Below are 19,764 nucleotides of genomic sequence, written 5' to 3'. Positions count from 1 at the left end.
ACCTATTGAAAAATATGAATTATATATATATATATATGTATACACACACACATATACTTTTACATCTCTCTGAGGGATACAAAAAAGAGACATAGATGAAGTTCTTAGAAACAATCAATATTAAAATAATTTAAAGGGATAATGTCACTTAATCTACAAATTTAATGAAAGCTCAATGAAAATATTAGCAAGATTTTTTTTAAACTGGATGAGCTGATTCTAGAGTTAAAAAAATGATCAAACAAGAAGAGTCAAGAGAATTCTAATAAAGTAATGAAAGTGTGGAGCAACTAGCCCTACTAGAAATAAAAATATTTCAAATGCTTCTGGAATTAAAAACAGTGAGGAACTTGTGCATGAATTGACAGAGCAGTGGAACAGAGTAGAGAGTACAGAAACCAATCCAAACAAGTATGGAAATTAGTACAAATTAACATTTTAAAATTTTGATGAAAACAATAATTCATCAATAAATGGTTTTGGATCAATTGATTATTTTTTTAACATTTGAACAGGATTGCTTTATTGTGTAATTTAAGACACAACTGTTACATGAATTTAAAATGAAAATTTGAAAGATTCAGCAGCTATAAAAATCAGCATGCTAGATGTCACACCTCCCATGAATACTTTTAGCCTGTGTTCAATTACAGTCGATTCTGAATTGGCTCACCTCTGGATTAGACTTCTAAAGTCTGCACACAGAGTAACAAAAATGGATGAAGATGAAAGATTGTATTCTATCCTGTACTTCGACCCTGGAAAGGTATGGGTCTGCTTAAAAAGGAAAAAGAAGAAAACATACACATAATCGCAATAAAGCTTAACACTATGCGGAGCTTATAATCATTTTCAGCGACGAACAGCAAGCTGCGCTGTGAAGAAAATGCATAGCAGAGGAGAAAGCTGGGAATTTGGGAAACAGGTAAGGAAAACAGTGTCAACATAGTGGAAGAAGTGATTAAAACACATCTGCATCTACTGCCCAGCTAGCAGTCCTTAGAAGCCACTGTGTCAACTAGGAATGTCCAGTGTGCCCCATTAAGCTGCCTCCTCCAAAACTGTCTGAGAACTGAGCAGTTCCAAGGACAACAGAATACACACACTTTATGGTGTAACCAACATCAAGTGAAAAGGCTTTTTTTTGTTGTTGTTGTTCGTTTTGGATGTCTACTTTTAATACAAATTAAACGGAAACTTTCTATAAAGTTGGGCTTCCATGCAATCCCTTGCCTCAATTTCCTTAGGAAGAACTGAATAATGGAAGCAAGCAAAACAAGATTATAATCATGAATGATTGCACTTTAAACATGATTATCAATTTTAAGGGACAGAGACACTTGAATGTTTGTAATACCAAACATAAAAAAAAAAAAAAAAAAAAAACTTACAAAAACTGCAATTTTGTCCCCCTAATGTTTCTAAATATTGGTGTTATTTCTGCACAGACAGATTAATATATTAAATTAAGCCAAGATTTTAAAGACTGGCAAAGTTCTATTATTCTATTCTAGAAAACAAAGATGTTTAAAAACAAAAAATACAAGTTAGTTTCTCCATGTTACATTTCACAACTATTATGTTAAATGTTTTCTTTCTACAAAAACAGGGTCCTTGATGTCACAACTGCAATTATGTACTGCTAGATGTTGAAAATTACATGGGCCAGTGTTCGCCTGGAACCTGTTGATGGTGATGTCTTGAGGTTTTCTGAGTTTCAACCTAGGGTGTACCAGGTCCCCTCCTGGGACAACACTTGCAAGGGGGAGGGAGGGAGACAAAATCACAAAACAAGTTCCTAAGATTGTTTCATTCTCTTCGTGGCTTTCTGTTTCTCCGTGTTCTGTTCAAAATCTCATCCTCCTCTGCTTTAGATTTTCTATCTTCCTCCTCTTGACTGACAGAGCTGCCATCTTCTTCAGCATCACTTTTTTGCTTCTCTTCAAGTTTCTCTTCACCCTCCTCTTCATCTCCCTTGTCCTTTTCCTCCTCCTTCTCTTCCTCTTCCTCCTTCACATCTGGCTGAGGAGCATCAGTCTTCTTATACTCCACAGCACTGGGCTGTTTCTTTCCAGAACAGCAGAAGAGGATAACAAGAAATACAGGCGGAGCTACAGTCAAAATGTACACCACCCACAGCCACCCGCCCTCTTCCGCTGCCTGGAGCGTCTGCCCCACCACACCTGGCTCGGCAGCCCCATCAGCAGCTTTTTTCAGACCCCATCCATCACCGGCCCAATCATCAACTACTTGCCGATCGCTACAAATTATAAAGTCAAAAAAAATATCAGAGGTCATGGACCACAGCTCCAAACCAATGGCACTAAAAGGGGTCATTTTGAAAGGTTCCAAGATCTTCAAAGAAATCTGGATTTGGCATTTTTCTTGGTTTCAAGAGTCCCTAGTGGTTAGGATTGTCAATCATGGGAGGCTTCCATTTACGCTTATAATTGGGGTTGTCAATCATAGGTCGCTGCCCGACCCCACAACCAGGGGCCGATTTGTACTTGGGGTTGGCAATCTCTGGAGCTTCCCACTGCCCATCCATATCTTCATCCCAGTCCTCTGGTTCCTCTACATCTGGGTCAGGAATGTACTATGGCTCATCATCTAACCAGCCTTCAGGTTTCGTGGCCTCTTCATCTGAAATCTTAGCAGGGGCATCTTCATGCCAGTCATCTGGTTTGACAGTGTCCGGATCTGGAATTTTTGGTCTTTCTTCCCAGTCCTCAGGCTTCCAATCTTCTGTGTCCTCAATCTCACACGAAGGATTTACCGGAGGAGTCATGGCATTCAGCAGAGTTCCACTGTTCACGACAGATTGGTCAACTAATATTTCAAAACTATTATCTGGAGTCAAGATTAATGTATAAAGATGTGTTTTCTTATCAGTAAAATACGTCTTCAGATCTGCATCTGGCCTCTTAGCATGCTTTTCTTCATATGTACCTGTCCTTGGATTTTTGTGCCAGAAGATGAAGTGCAATTTATAGTCCTCTCCACATTTATCTGGACCAAACATAATCCTATAGGGTCGTGTCATGGAATTGATTCAGGCTGAGTTCTGGAGTTTTGAAGAGTAGTTTCACATAGGCACCACCACATTCTATTCCATTTGGAAATTAACCTCACACTGAACAAGGAGGGGCTTGGTATCAAACAGGAAAGACTTGTTCAGTTTTGCGGAGATGGCATGGTGCTTGGCTCGAGACAGCAATACGAGTCCTTTATCGCCTGGAAGCTTTGTTTCCTTCATTTCATCCACCTCCCAGTTTCCATCATATTTGGCAATTTCATCATCAGTATCTTTTTTTGGCTTTGGATAAGATCCACCCTGACAGAGTTCCTCTGTCAAAGGAATCAGCAAAATACACTTCCCCTGTTGGAACCGGAGCTTTGTAAGTGACCTTTGGAGAGAGAGGAGGAGCGCTGTTACCTGGTTTCGGCTTTGAGTCCTCTACGTTTTAAACGACATCATCGAGGTCATCCTCTATATCAATCATATTGTCATCATGTCCATCATGAGCTTCAACAACAGCGTTTCCAAGGACCAGGAGTACACACAGCAACCACTTCCCTTCCATGGCCTCCAGCCTCCCAGGACCGCCGGCGGCACTCGCGCCTCGTCCTGCGCGCACGCTCGCCCGGCCCCCGCGCTGCAGTGGAGACGGCTGCGGAGGCGGCCGACCGTCAGGTGCCGCGGCAGCAAGAGGCCTTGGCGCCCCCTGCCCTCAATTGATTATTTAAGTAAAGAATTTGAATTTAAACTTCACATTTTCCACCAAAAAAAAAAAAAAAATCCACATGGAACAATAATTCCAATATCATTAAAAAAACTTAAAAGAAGAAGGAAAAAAATTATGTAGGATTGAGGAAGTTCTCATTCATTATCACTCAAACTCTAGAAGCAATAAAAAGAATTCAATAATTTCACCATATAACTGCAGCATAATAAAAATAACCATAAAATACAAAGGCAAGTAACAAATTGGGGAAAATATTTTTGAATTACATCACAAGAATAATTATATCCTAATATATAAAAAGTTCTTGCAAATCAAAAAGTTATGTATAAAAATAGGCAAAGGCACAGTTTATAGAAAATAAAATATGATTTTTTTCTAAACACGTAAAAATATGCCTAAGCCCAGTCATGGTAAAAAAGAAAAATCAAAGCATTCTTAAAAATAATTTTCAATTATTAGATTGGAAAATATATGAAAAAGTTTGATTATAAAATTTGTTGATGAGAGTATGAAAACATGAGAGTATAATTTAGCATATTGCTGGTGTTTGGTAATACTGTGTTAAAATGTATATATCCTTTGGCCCAGTAATTCCACTTCCAGGATTTCATACTAAAGATATATTTGTACACATGAGAAATGACATACAAGAGTATTTGTTATAGATAAATTTTAACAGCAAAAGTGGAAACAGTAAAATATTTTTCTATAAGCAATTAGCTAAATACATTATAAATTCATCCATTCAAGGGTTATCTATGCAACTATATAAATGGATAAGAATGTTCTAAAGTAATGAAGTGGAATTACCTCAAAGACAGATTAATATAAAAGGTAATTTCAGAACAATGCAAATGCTATTGTATGTGTATGTGTAATGCTATATTTATTATTCTATTATATATTAATATATATTTACTTAAGCAAAAACATATTTACATATATATGCTTGCCTTTGTGAAGGATGCCTCTAAAAACACACACCAATTGTTAACAGTACTTGGCTTTGAAGTGGTGAGTTGGTTGAGAGACAGCAGGAGAGGAAAAATCACTTTTTATTGTAACTTTTTTTATCTCTTGAATTTTGTATGATGTGCATTCATTGTTTAAATAAGAACAACAAATCCAGACAGCTCTCACATCTCATGGTTCTGATATGCATGAATTTCAGTCATCAAGAATTAGTTAAATACTGTCATTCCCACAATACAGTTCAAATTTCAGTTACCTTTGGATATTAGCTATGAGTAATTGCATGAAGTACAAATTTCACTGCCAGCTCCTTCATTCACAAATTATTACATAAATAACAGATGTACATCACAATCAGTGACCAATCTTATCACTTCTTTTGTAGTTTGTTGGTGATTAGTCACTGCTCATCTGTTATTCACGCAGACAGTGTACCAGTTTGAATGTATTGTGTCCCCCAAATGCCATTATCTTTGTGGTCTTGTGGGACAGACATTTTGGTGCTGGTTAGATTTGCTTGGAATGTGTCCCACCCAGCTGTGGGTGGTGACTTTGGTGGGATACTCCCATGGAGGTGCGACCCCACCCATTCAGGGTGGGCCTTGATCAGTGGAGCCATATAAAACATGCTGACTCAAAGAGACTGGACGGAGTGCAGCTGTGAGTGATGTTATTTGAAGAGGAGCAAGCTTGCTAGAGAGGAATGTCCTGGGAGAAGCCATTTTGAAACCAGAACTTTGGAGCAGACGCCAGCCACGTGCCTTCCCAGCTAACAGAGGTTTTCCGGACGCCATTTGCCATCCTCCAGTGAAGGTACCTGATTACTGCTGTGTTACCTTGGACACTTATGGCCTTAAGACTGTAACTGTGTAGTGAAATAAACCCCCTTTTTATAAAAGCCAGTCCATCTCTGGTGTTTTGCATTCTGCAGCATTAGCAAACTAGAACAGACAGCAAACTTGTAATTGTGTTGTTGCTTGTCTCCAACTGATAAAACCATGTCATTTTACAAAATTGGATAATGTAAAAAGGGAATTGGCCAACAAAAATGGAAGTGCAGCAAAGAAATAAAAAGTGATAATGCTAAGTGAAATTTTAATGTAACATAAATACTTTATGGAAGAAATGGCTGACTATACCGCTGCTACTCAAAAGACTCTAGATATGTAGCTAAAGGAGCATAGGTGAACATTAATTTATTGACATAATGGGGAAAGTAGTTGTGATGAAAAAGGATTAAGAATTCCCAGAAGAGCTGAGACTGGCAACATACATCAAAATAAAGCAAATCTCAAGGATGTTTCATAACATTGAAAGCACAAAGGATAAAATTTTGCAAGCTGATACAAACTTAGAAAGGGCTATGTTTTTCCAAGGCATAGAAAAGATGCTCGCTCTTTATCATAACTTATACTATGAGAAGCAGAAGGCAAGAGTTCATACCAGTCTTGCTAAGTTTTTACAAACATATAAAACACTTAATTCTCAATATTTCTAATGCTTTTATTTACAGCATACTGAATATATATTGGTTTTACTATTTTTTTTTCATTTACCTGTACATTTATAACTGACAGGAAGAAATTTTTAATATTTGACAAACATTTGTAGGGGCCATGGAACATTTGTAATTTTTCCCATTGATTAAGATTGCTTTGCAGCTTCTTCTCAGCTTGTATGGTCATTTTAATGGCCCAGTACTACTAAGTAAAGCAGAGACTGCCTATACAGCATTTTAAAGAAACAACTGTAGCAACACTCCATCAAGATTTACTAAAGTCCTGGTTTTCCAGGCTGCTATCACAAATACCACACAGTGTGTTAGCTTGAACAATGGAAATTCCTTGACTCATGGTTTTGAGATTAGGAGAAGTCCAAAATCAAGGTGTCAGCAAGGCAATGCTTTCTCCACAATGCCTGTAACATTACAGCTCTGGCTGTCAGTAATCCTTGGGGTTCTTTGGCTTGTATCCCTGCCTCATATTGCATGGTGATGTCCTTCCCTTTCTCTTCTGGGTTCCATTGACTTCCAACTTCCAACTCCTCCCCATGGCTTTCTCTGACCATATCTGAATTTCTTCTGTTTACAAAGGATTCCAATAATGTGAATTAAGACCTAGCCTCATTCAGATGGACCCCACCTTAAATAAAAATAACACCTTGAAGAGATCTTATTTATAATGGCTTCATACCACAGAAACCTGGATTAAGGTTAAGAACGTGTCTAAATGGAGGTACATAATTCAACCTACCAAGCTAAATTGATTTAATAAGTAGATTTCTATAAACTATATAAAATCATCTTTGTTCTCCAGCTCTTATATGAGCAGGGACTTTTAATGTCATGACCTGGAAGTTGCACATATCACTCACACTTTCATCCCATTGGCCAGACCTGGCTTCAAGAGAAGCTGGGAAATGTCTCTTCTAGCTGGGTGACCAATTGTGCTGAGAGAGTGAAGGAAAATAGGAGAAAATGTAAATTCAAGGATAATCATAAGCCTCTTTGTCACCATATGTTAAATTCTCAACATCTGCTTCCAGGTGACAATTGAAAATGACTGAGGCTTTCTCTAATGAGCTACTTAGAATGGGAGAGAAAAAAAGAAAAAGAAAATAGTCCCTTTTCAGAGCCATTCCCCAGCTCCCCTGTTTTGCCAGTTAACTGGAGTTGGTACCCAGTTCTCAGTGCCCCTTTTCTTGGGGCACAGCCATTTTCCAGTATTCTGAGGTCAGCCATCTCCAAAAGCCTCTTTTTTTATTTAATTATTTTTTTTTTTCTCCAGCGACCCCACCTTCTCTCTGCTGGGAAAGACCTGTGTGTTATATTCCTGTTTGCTCCAGGATTCTCTGTGCCTGTAGCTTGTATTGAGTTTTCCAAATTTGTTAATTATAACTGCAATTAGAGCTTGGTTGAGTTACTTTCCCTCACTCCTGGGAACCTGCTTCTTTTTTTTCCACAGGGAAGTGTTCCAGCTCAAACTGCCACACCAGTGGGGGAGGAGTGCCAGCTTTGCAGTTCAGGGGGCTTTACTTACAGTTCTATGCTGTGATCTCAGCTGTTCCACCAAACAACTGAACACCATAAGCTAACCAAGTTGACACATAATATTAACTGTTACACCAAACAAGCAACTTATTCAAAAACCAGGTAGGTATGAAAGGATAGTTTAATAGTATAATTCAATAAAATACTCCACTCTATCAACAGAATAAAGGAGAAGAACCATATGATCATCTCAATAAATGCATAAATAAATAAAAAGGATTCCATAAAATTCATCACCTTTCTGTCATTAAAAGGAAACAAAACAAAATCCTGCCTTTTTTTTTTTTTTGCCATAGACCAATAGTTCTCAAATTTCAGGATGCATCAGAATATCTAGAAGGCTTGTTAAAAAACAGATTGTTCTGCCCCACACCCATTGTTTCTGATTCAATATATCTGAGATGGGTTGGAGAATATTCTTTCCAACAAGTTCCTAGGTGATGCTGATGCTGCTGGTCCAGGCTTGACACTTGGAGAATCACTGCCATAGGGGATGTGGGCCTTGTATAACTTGAGTTCTGATTTTTGAAAAGAAATCAGAAATATGGGTTTTATGTAAAATATCCAATTATTTGAAATATTGAATGATCCAGATCAATCATGTTTGAGGGCAATCTCTGACATCTGCATATTGCTTAAAAATCTAGGCATTGGTATGTTGCAATTCGTAATTTCCTTGCTTGCTTATGTCTGCCTCAGTTTATATTGCTATTGAAGAAGGCCTCTTCTACCCTTCCTGCTTACTCTTCAGCTGCTTTATGATCACTGATTTGACATACGTTTAATTGGTTCCCTATCACTGATTCTAGTAGGCTTCCAACACATAAATTCACTTGCTTTGGACCATGCACTGTGTTTACATAATTTCTTTTTTTCTTTCTTTTTTAAAATAAAAAATACAATGGTTTTTAACAGAAAAGAGGATTTTTTTTTTTTTTTTTGCATATAGATTTTTTTGCTCAATGGAGTTACTGCTCCGGTTTGCTGAAGCTGCTGGAATGCAAAATACCAGAAATGGATTGGCTTCTTCAATGGGAATTTACTAGTTTACAAACTTACAGTTTTAAGGCCATGGAAATTTCCCAATTAAGGCATCAATAGGACAATACCTTCTCTGAACAAAGGCCAATGGCATCTGGGGTTCCTCTGTTACATGGGAAGGCACATGGAGAGGTTTGCTGGGCCTCTCCTGGGGTTAGCTTCTGGTTTCCATTGCTTTCTCCAAAATATCTCTGGGCTTCTGTCTTAACTTCTCTGTCTCAGCTCCTGTGCATCCTTGCTTGTTTCTCCCAGGGCATTTCTCTCTAAGCACCTGGAGTCCTCTCTTAGTTCTCTGGGAAAAACACTAGATTTCATCTCTTAGCGTCTCTCCTGGTTCTGGTTCCAATGACTGTCTCCAAAATGTCTCTGGGCATTTTCTCTTTAAGCATCTCTGAGCTCTCTTCAAAATGTCTCTGCTTTTCATACTCTCACAGAGGATGCCAGTAAAGTAATTAAGACCCATCTTGATGGGCAGGGTCACATCTCCATGGGAATAATCTTATCAAAAGGCCCCACCCACAATTGGGTAGGTCACCTCCATGGAAACAACCTAATCAAAAGGTCCCACCCAGAATAGGTCTTGCCCCACAAGATTAGATTAAAGAACATAGTCTTTTATGGGGTACAAAACAGATTCAAACCAGCAGTTACTGATTCATTTTTATTCAGAGGAAAAAATAACACATATTAGAAGTGGAAAGTAGCTCTGTATTAGTCAGCATTCCACAGAGAAACAAAACCAACAGATACATACTAAAAGATACAGGAAATGCTCAGACGACTCTGGAGATTGGAACATCCAAATTCCATAGGGTCAGCCACACATTGGTAACTCCTGTGAAGATGAAGTTAAATTCCCCAGAAGAAGCTGAAAACTGAAAACTCCAATGAAGATGACATTGTATTCCCCAAGAGAAACTGGCTGGCTAAATAGAGATAGAAATTTTTCTTCTGACTTTTGAAACCTTCAGTTCTGGCTTTTGGGCCTCCAACTGATTGGATGAGAAGACTCCCCTCATTGATGAGGACAATCTCCTTTTTTGACTGTAGATGCATTCAACCTTAGATGCGGTCAACTGGTTGTAGATGCAAACCCATCTATGAAATACCCTTAGAGAAACAATCATGGCAGAGCTTGCTTGACTAAACAACTGAACACCGTAAACCTAGGTAAGTGGAAACATGAACTTAACCATTACAAACTCTGTATGCATTTAACCAGAATTTTTTGGTTATTCATGTGGGAAATCATGAGCAAGAATACAAGCATGTTAAAATGAGGAAGGTTGATAAGTGAATCAGTAAGCATTTTTTAAAAAGGTGAACATAAATAGATCTTATCATATAGTCATTTTCCCATGTCTTTCCTATTTTAGGTTTGTTGTTTCTGGTATCCAGAAGTGATGTTTATCATAACATATTGAAGTAGGATAGCAAGGGAGAAAGCATACAGTTTTTTTGTTCTTTAGCAACACTCTAGTTGATTTTTATATAATTATTTTTGTTCTGAAGACATTTATCTCCATGATGCGTTTGAAAACATGTTTCTTAAAGCTTAAATTAATATTTAAAAGGAAACAGTGATATTAATAAGTCTATGTTATTGACATTTTTCATAAATGCAAAATAAGTGTATTTTTAAAAAAATTTAGTGTTTTATTTCCACTTAAAAGGCATGGTGGCTGCTAGCGCTCCAGCAGACATGGTGAACACCCTAAAACCTGCTGGACCTTCTGTAAGAAGTGTGGCAAGCACCAGCCCCACAAAGTGACATAGTACACAAAAGGCAAGGACTCTCTGTATGCCCAGGGAAAGCGGCCTTACGACAGGAAGCAGAGTGGGTATGGTGGGCAGACTAAGCCAGTTTTCCGGAAGAAGGCTATTCTAGTTTGCTGATGCTGCTGGGATGCAAAACACCAGAGATGGATTGGCTTATATAAAGGGGGTTTATTTGGTTACACTGTGTGCCAGTTTGAATGTATTATGTCCCCCAAAATGCCATTATCTTTAATGTAATCTTGTGTAGGCAGACCTATCAGTGTTAATTAGATTGTAATTCTTTGAGTGTTTCCATGGAGATGTGTGATGAATCTGATTGGATAATTTCCATAGAGGTGTTCACCCACCCATTCAGGGTGGGTCTGAATTAAATTACTGGAGCACTATCTAAGATCAGACAGAAGGAGCGAGATAGCTACAGCCAAGGGGGACGCTTTGAAGAAAGCACAGGAGCTGCAGATGAGAGACATTTTGAAGATGGTTGTTGAAAGCAGACTCTTGCTCCAGAGAAGCTGAGAGAGGATAAATATCCCAAGTGCAACTAAGAGTCACATTTTTGAGGAACTGCAGCCTAGAGAGGAATGCCTTGGGAGAAAGCCATTTTGAAACCAGAACTTTGGAGCAGATGCCAGCCACGTGCCTTCATGGCTAACAGAGGTTTTCTGGACATAATTGGCCATCCTCCAGTGAAGGTACCCGATTACTGATATGTTACCTTGGACACTTTATGGCCTAAGACTGTAACTGTGTAACCAAATAAACCCCCTTTTATAAAAGCCAATCCCATCTCTGGTGTTTTGCATTCCTGCAGCATTAGCAAACTAGAACACACTGTTACTGTCTTAAGGCCATAAAGTGTCCAAGGTAAGTCATCAACAAATGGGTACCTTCACTGAAGGGTGGCCAGTGGCATCTGGAAAATCTCTGTTAGCTGGGAAGGCATGTGACTGGCGTCTGCTCCAAGTTCTGGTTTCAAATTAGCTTTCTCCCAGGATGTTCCTCTCTAGGCTGCAGCTCCTCTCCAAAATGTCACTCTCAGTTGCTCTTGGGTCATTTGTCCTCTCTTAGCTTCTCTGGAGCAAGAGTGTGCTTTCAAAAGCCATCTTCAAAATGTCTCTGTAAGCTGGAGCTCCTCTCTCAGTTTCAGTGCGTTCTTCAAAGCATCCCCCTTGGTGGTAGCTCCTCTTCAAAATGTCACTCTCAGCTGCACTGAGTTCCTTCTGTTTGCCAGCTCATTTATATGGCTCCAATGATTTAATTTAGACCCACCCTGCATGGGTGGGGCCATGCCTCCGTGGAAATATCTCATCAGAGTTATCACCTACAGTTGAGTGGGGCGCACTCCCATGCAAACAGCCTAATCCAAACATTCCAACTTAATCCCCACCAACATTCTGCCCCACAAGATTGCATCAAAGAACATGGCTTTTTCTGGGGGACATAAGACATTCAAACCGGCACAAAGGCTATAACTACAAAGAAGATTGTGCTGAGGTTTGAATGCATTGAGCCCAACTGCAGATCTAAGAGAATGTTGGCTATTAAGAAATCCAAACATTTTGAACTGGAGGAGACAAGAAGAGAAAGGGCCAAGTGATCCAGTTCTAAGCTTTATCTTTTGTTTTATTATGATAATAGAATCTTGAGTTTACGGTCAAAAAAAAAAAAAGGTGTGGTAACTTTAAAGGTACCTGTACGTAATTAATAAAGGACAGTAAGTGTCCCCACCCTATACTTCAGCCTGAGAATGGGACAAGTGCAGGGCTGCCAAAGGGCCAGGGGATGCGCTGGACCAGGCTCCAAATTGAACCTTATGTGTTGCTGACAGGGCGGCAAAGGAATGAAACATGGACACAGAGATAAGTTTTTATGGGAGCAGGGGACTCAGTGCCTAGCTGACAAAGAGTGCCTCTGCTTGCTCCACACCATGTTTATTAGCTTTATTTTATCACAAGAATTAGAGGAGTTAGTAACAGATTGGAGAAGGCAGATAAAGAAGTTAGTAAGATAGGGAAGTCAGGGACAGGCTATGCTTCTTGTATCAACAATGCGGGTGCTGCCCTGGACAGTGTTCCGTCCGGGCAGGATTTGGTGTTGCGATATCTGTATCCTTGAATATGTCAAGGATGCATTCAAAGCTCAGGCTATTTTCCCACACTTATATTGAAGAAAACTGTTTCTAAAATCTAGAATCTTAAAGAATATGATAAAAATATCCTGTGTCTTTATAATGTACTATTTCTTCTGTTGATGTGAACAAACCTTTAATCATCGAATAAAATTTTGGTGGTTTCAAGAAATACATTGATTGGTTATTGGTCTGAATTGAACGTAGTCTATTTCACTGCTAGGTGAAGAAAAAAGATATATTTTTGAAGAAATGTAAATTCAGTTTCTTCATGAAGACAAACACTTGAAAGCAGGGATTAGAAATGAATTGGATAATGGAAGTTATTTCTTTCATTTCCCTTGGCTTTTTTAGGATGGGTTTTCAAAATAAAAATGAAAAAGAGGAGAGATTTTGAATTTGGTATGTACAGTCAATTATTTGCATCCTCAGAATGTTAATTTTGATCTCTAATAATTAAAGTAAATCTTGATTCCATGGATTACTGTAAAATTTCAACTATCATTTAGACTTCTTGTATTTGGGTAGAGTTCTTTTTCCATGGGATGCTTTTTAAGTGACTTATATCCTATGATTTTAAATTATTTTTCCTCAGATCCGTTTGAAATTCAATTTTTAATTTTATCCCCCTTTCACTACCAAGGAAATCTGTACTTTAGTTTTATGTTCTCTTTGTATTCCCACATTTCTAGGTGTACATGGAGTTCTTTTTGATATCTTTTGACTTTCTACAACATGACAGCTTCATTTTGACAGATGTAGCCTCTAAAATTAGATGTGTGATACACTCAAACCTAAAATAAACTATTATTTTAGGATTAGGTGTGTCATACCTGCAAATAACCTCATTAATCTAGCAAAATGTATTTAATGCGTATTTTATAAATACCACCATTTCAGTGTGCTCTATAATACCATCTGTCACTTCTTTTCCTATAACACACAATTCAGTGTACCCCTTATTCCATTTTTTTCAGATGCAGAGTTCTTACACAAATCTCTACATACTGTGACAAGAATCCAGATGTATTATGCAAATTATATCAAATAATATCCAAGAAAAAATTTTAATGCATATTGAATCAAGTAGTATCTCTGTTGCTAAGATGCACGTCAAGGTAAGGTTTTATCATTGGCATCTTTCACCAACCTCATTTAAAGTATATCTGAAACACAGTATTCTAGAAAGTAGGAAAGTAATTGGTAACTGCTGTTTCTATTAGAGGAATGCCAGTTGATCTCTGGTTATGCCACAGGTTTCCTCTGCTAGAGAAGCAGGAAGAAGGAGAATGAAAACTTAAAGTTGGGTAAGTGGCATGATTTTTTTCTCATACCTTGCTTGAAACATTTTTTTTTTTTAACAGATAAGAATAAGGTCTTAATTAGATTGATATTCATAGGAATATAGATCCAGGATATGTATTACAAAAGGTTAGATCAACAAACATACATGGATCGAATGCTAAGAGCCAGGCTTTGTGCTAGGTTGAGGACCCTGAAATAGATCAGATCCCAGGTGCTGGTGCTCTAATGAGGAGACAGATGTACACGGGACTGTTACAGGGCACTGGGGTCAGTGATACAGTGAAAGACAGCCTGGGGGCTGTGGAGCTGCTGAGAGATGTTCCTTATTCATTCAGCCTCTGGAAAGAAAATGGGGCCAGGGAAAGCTTCCCAAGAGAGATTTTAACTAAGCTCCATTTTGAAGAATGAGTAGGAGTTAATTGTTTAAGTTGTTTTTAGATCATGTGTCTCCTAAGTAGTTTTAGAAAGAATGAAATAGAAATTCTGAAATTATCTTGTCATGCACAATTCTGTAGGTTGGATCAAAGAAGAGAGTTCATATCTCTTCCCTTTTGCTTCTTATACGTATATCCTTACGACACACCTGTGCTCACTCACACACGTGTAAACAAATGGAGGGACTGATTTTTATGTGTGGCTTTACTATCAACTTTGTTGCTTTATAATTAGAATTGTATGGTGTACATGTATGTGTAAGAAACATGGTAGGAATTACATATTAGATTATTACTTTATGTAGCTAAAATTACCTTCTAAAACATAATTGTCACACTGGCCTACTCTCTAAACACAATCAAACATGTTCTTAGAACGCAGACAATTCTAATGGCTGTGCTCTGCATTTATTTTGGGCACATTATCTCATCATTCTGGCTGATCCCTCTTTATTTCATATATCCTTAAAGTGAAATGAAGGGAATGAATGTATGTTGGCTTTGTGGGGTCCTTTCTGTGGAAACTAACTTTGATACTTTTCCATTCCACATTTTTGGAAGAAGAATTGATATCCTAGTACACATATCCTTTTAACCAAGGTGATTCACATTTTGTAAATATTCTTGTCACTGTAAGTCAGGTTGGTCTTACATACATTAAACAAGTCTAATCTTTGGCCAGGAGTTCACTTTTATCATGGATAGAAGCAAGTATCTTAAGAGATTATTTTAATCAGTTCAATACAAAAGCCTAGAGAAAAATACCCCTTTGATAAGTTGTTTGGCTGTCTTCTTCAGAGAAGAGCCTCTGGCAGGTAAAAAACAACAGGCAAAGATTCAGGAAGAGTGAAATACACTTTCTGGCATTTATTCCTGAAAGACTTTTTATTGATTCTTCTCAGATCCATCTTTGTAAGCTCTAACTAAGCCAACATAATTACTGTAGACCATAATGAGCAGTACATTTTCTCCTGTCTGGCTGGATAGTTTCATGGTGTTTCATTTATTTTGCTTATTTATTTGTAAAAAATACAAAAATACTACACTATCCTCCCTTGTGTCCACTACGCTTAACAAAGAAAGCATTACAAATACAGATGAAGTCCCCTTGTGTTTGGCTCCATGATTTCATTGCATGATTTCACACTAGTAACCACTATCCTTATTTGTTGTTTAATCTTCTACATCTCTTCATATTTTTACCACCTAAAGTGTGTATTTTTAAATAATATATAGAATCATTTTGCATACTTTAGTATCATAATCTATACATCTCCTGGCAACTTACCTCTTTTACTCAATTTATGTTTTGATTATATTTCATATTGATATATGTGGCTCTAGTTCATTCATTTGCATCATTGTATAATATTCTATCACATGAATTCACCACAATTTATTTGCCCATTCCCATGTTAATAGACTTTTAGATTCTTTTCAAGTTTTTGCTATTGCAAAGAAAGTTATAAATGATATTTTGGTGCTTATCTCCTTGTGCATTTGTTAAAAGTTTTCTAGGTCATATAATATAACAGTGAACTTGCTAATTTGGAAACTATGTCCCTTTAAAACTTTATGAATTACTGGCAAATTGATCTCCAAATCTTTTGCGTCAATTTAAACTTCCAACAACAATTTGCAAGAGTTCCTGTAGCTTCACACCACCACCAGCACTTGGTATTTTAAGACATTTTACTTTTTGTCAGTCCTGAGTATAAATCAATATAATTATTGTGGCATTTAATTTTTTCTCTAATTAGTAGCAAAATTAAGCCTGTTTTGTAAATGCCTGATCACCTTTTGTCTCTGTTTTTATTGCATTGTCGTCCTTTTCCTTGTCGGTTTCTAGAAGCTTTTTAATGAATTCTGAATATTAAAACTTTGTCCATTTTAGGAGTTGCAAATAACTTTTCCAGTCTGGTGCTTTCTTCTCACTCATGGTAATCTGTTACATTGGTGGCCACTGATGACCTATACCTACTGATGTTTCCTCCCTGTATAGTCCCTTCCATTTGTGTATCTGGGATGAGCCTGTCACTTGCTTTTTTTTTTTTAAGTATTTTTATTTAGATATACTCACACACCATACAATCCATCCAATGTATACAATTAGTGGTTCACAGTATCATCATATGGTTGTGCACTCATCACCATGATCAATTCTAGAACATTTGCATTACTCCAGAAAAAGAAACAAAAAGAAAAAAGAAAACTCCAAACATCCAATACCCCTTAAGAACACCCCACCCCCATTATTAATCCCTAGTATTGCACTCTACCCAATTTTAAGACTTACAATAAAGGTAGTTTAACTAAGACAGAGTAGTATTGTCAGAGATAAATAAATAGATCAGTGGACCAGAATAAAACATCCAGAAGTAGAGCCATACAAACACAAGCAACTGACATTTTTTTTTCTTTTCTGGTATATTGCTGTACAATCATTATCAAAGATCAATGCCACCAAATTACAGCTCAACAATTTCCAGTATTTCCTTCTAGCTATTCTAATACATTAGAAACTGAAAAGAAAAATCCATATAATGACTCAGTAGTCATAATCATTTGTTAAATCCTAATTTCTCAGTCATACCTCCTCCTTTTCATTTAATCATTCAATCTTCAGGGCTTATCTGGCATAGGAACAATCCAGAGGCCTTAAGTTTTTGAAAAAATAAACTTACTAGGTAAAACTTTTATAGAGTCTTAGATAGAGCTCAGGGTATTCTTTAGTGTTTTCAGGAATGCTGTTGGTTGGGGCTTGGCATACTGTGGTAATTTGTAATATCTGGCTGAAGCTTGCATTAAAGTAAGCTCCAGAATGACCTCTTGACTCTATTTGAAATCTCTTAGCCATTGAAACTTTAATTTTTTCCATTTCTTTTCCCCCTTTTGGTCAATAAGGCATTTTTAATCCCACGTTGCTAGGGCTAGGCTTATCCTTGGAAGTCATGTCCCACATTGCCAGGAGACTTACATCCCTGGGAGTTATGTCCCATATAGGGGACTGTTTAGTTGCATACCATGTATTTAATGTTGTGTTTTTATTTTCCATAAATTCAAACATTTTAAAAATTTCCCTTCTGATTTCTAATTTTCCCCAAAAGCTATTTATAGTTTTAATTTCCAAATTTCAGATATTTTTCTGTTATTCATTCTACTGTAATGTCTTTTGGTCAAAGAACATACTTTGTATGATTTCAATACTTGTACATTTACAGAGACATTTTTTATAGTTCAGCATATGGTTTATCCTGGTGAATGTTTCATTTGCACTTGAAAAGGATGTGCATTTTGCAATTGTTGGGTGAAGTGTTATGTAAATATTAATTTGCTCAAGTTGGTTGAAAAGGATAGTTGTAGTCAAGTCTTCCATGTTCTTATTGACTTTATGACTTGTCTATTAATTTCTATGAGTGGATGTTGAAATATTCAACTATAATTGTGGATATATTAAATTCTCACATTAATTCAATCAGTTTTTGCTTCATGTTTAGTGAAGCTCTGTTACTGATTGTTTACCCATTTAGGAATGTTTTGATCTACAGATGAATTGGGCCCTTTGACGTTATGAAATGGCCATTTTTGTCCTTGGTAATCTTCCTTGTTTTGAAGTCTGCTTTGTCTGACATTAATATAACCACTCCTGATTTCTGATGATTATTTTGTTTTCAGAAAGACCCTGGATATTAGGGTCAGATAAACCTAGTTCAAATCTTTACTCTGTCAAATGATATCTCTGAGTCTTGTTTTACTTATCTGTAAAATGGCAAAGTAGTGAGCTTTACATAGGTTGTTGTATGAATTAATATAGTAAAGTATCTTATATAAAAATCTGAATCACAGCAAGTACCCAGTAAATATTGTTCAATTCTTCTAGTCCTTTCTCCTTTCAATATCTAGATAGGTGGGTTTTCTTAGGTGTAATAAGAAAAGTTAAAATAACTCTCTAGTTCTCATATCCCAGTCAGCTGTTCCAGTACTTTGGTCCCCAGAAAGACACACCTGTTCCTCCTGCCCTCACAGATCAGAATCTATGATTAATGTTTTCATGGTACATTTCTTTCTATACTTTCACTTTAAACCTATATGTGCCTTTAAATTCTAAAGTTGTTTTCTTGTATGCAACATACAGTCAGTCTTGTTTTTTTTACCCAGTATGTCAGTCTCAGCCTTTTCACTGAAGTGTTTAGAACAGTGACATTTATGTTACATTTACATTTAATGTAAATTATTGATGTAATTATATTTAAAACTACTTTCTTGCTTTTTGCTTTTTGTTAATCCCAATAGTCCTGTTGTTCCTTCCCTCCACCCCCATTTTCCTCTTTCCTTTTGGAGTAAGTATTTATTATTCTGTTTTATCCCTACTATTGGCTTATTAGATATACCTCTCAGTTTTACTTCATTAGTGGTTACTCTGAAGTGCACAATATGCATCTTTAGCTTATTGTAGTCTATCTTGAGATAGACATCTTCTTAAAGAACAACAGAACAATTCTATTTCCTTCCTTCCATCCTTTGTGGGTTTTCTGTTATACATTTTATTTCTACATGCTATAAAACTCAAAATATATTATTATATTATTATTAATTAGGAAATTAAAGAATCTAAAATTTTGAGAAATTTAAACTTTCAAATTTATCAATTTATTTGCCATTTCTTTTCTTTTTGTAGAGTCCCCAATTCTATTTATTCCTCAAGAACTTTTTTTAACATTCTTTATAGTGTAGTTTTCTTGCAACAAATTATCTCAGGGTTTTTGCCTGAAAATTTTTATATTTTTCCTACTTATTTAAAAGATATTTCCACTGGATGCAAAATTCTATGCTGATGACAGAGGGGCAAGATGGCAGCATAGGGAGGAGTGGAATTTAGTTAGTCTCCTGGAGCAATGAATAAACATCCAGGAACAATGAGTAAATAATCTGGAACAACTGCCAGGGGACTACTGTGACTGTCCAGACATCTTACACCAACCTGGATTGGGTGGAATGGCTGAGATCACAGCATAAAATCTGTAAGTAAAAACTGCAGAACCCTGCCAGGGGTCCCCTCCCCCCGTGGCAGACTCTGCCACAAGACCTCACTGTAGGAGAAAGCAGCAGTCCCAGAGCAATGAATATAGCTCAGCCCAGCTCCAACTGGGGTTTTAATTAACAAATGTGGACTGCTGAATACAAACTACAAACATAGACAAACCCCTAACAAACAGACAGAGGCTTTTAGAGATGACTGACCTTAAAGAGACAGAAAATGCCTGTGTCCCAGGAAAGGGAGCCCAGAAGACTAGTTGTTCTCTCTGACTG

General features: G+C 37.1%; 2 pseudogenes; one reads left to right on the top strand and one right to left on the bottom strand.

The window, feature by feature from the left end:
- Positions 1-1,805: 1,805 nt before the first annotated feature.
- On the bottom strand, positions 1,806-3,587 carry LOC119527051 (annotated as a pseudogene).
- LOC119522291 lies at positions 3,583-12,195 on the top strand (annotated as a pseudogene).
- Positions 12,196-19,764: the final 7,569 nt, after the last annotated feature.

This window comes from Choloepus didactylus, chromosome 1, assembly GCF_015220235.1.
Source record: "Choloepus didactylus isolate mChoDid1 chromosome 1, mChoDid1.pri, whole genome shotgun sequence".
Lineage (NCBI taxonomy): Eukaryota > Metazoa > Chordata > Mammalia > Pilosa > Megalonychidae > Choloepus > Choloepus didactylus.
This window is presented reverse-complemented; position numbering and strand designations above follow the sequence as displayed.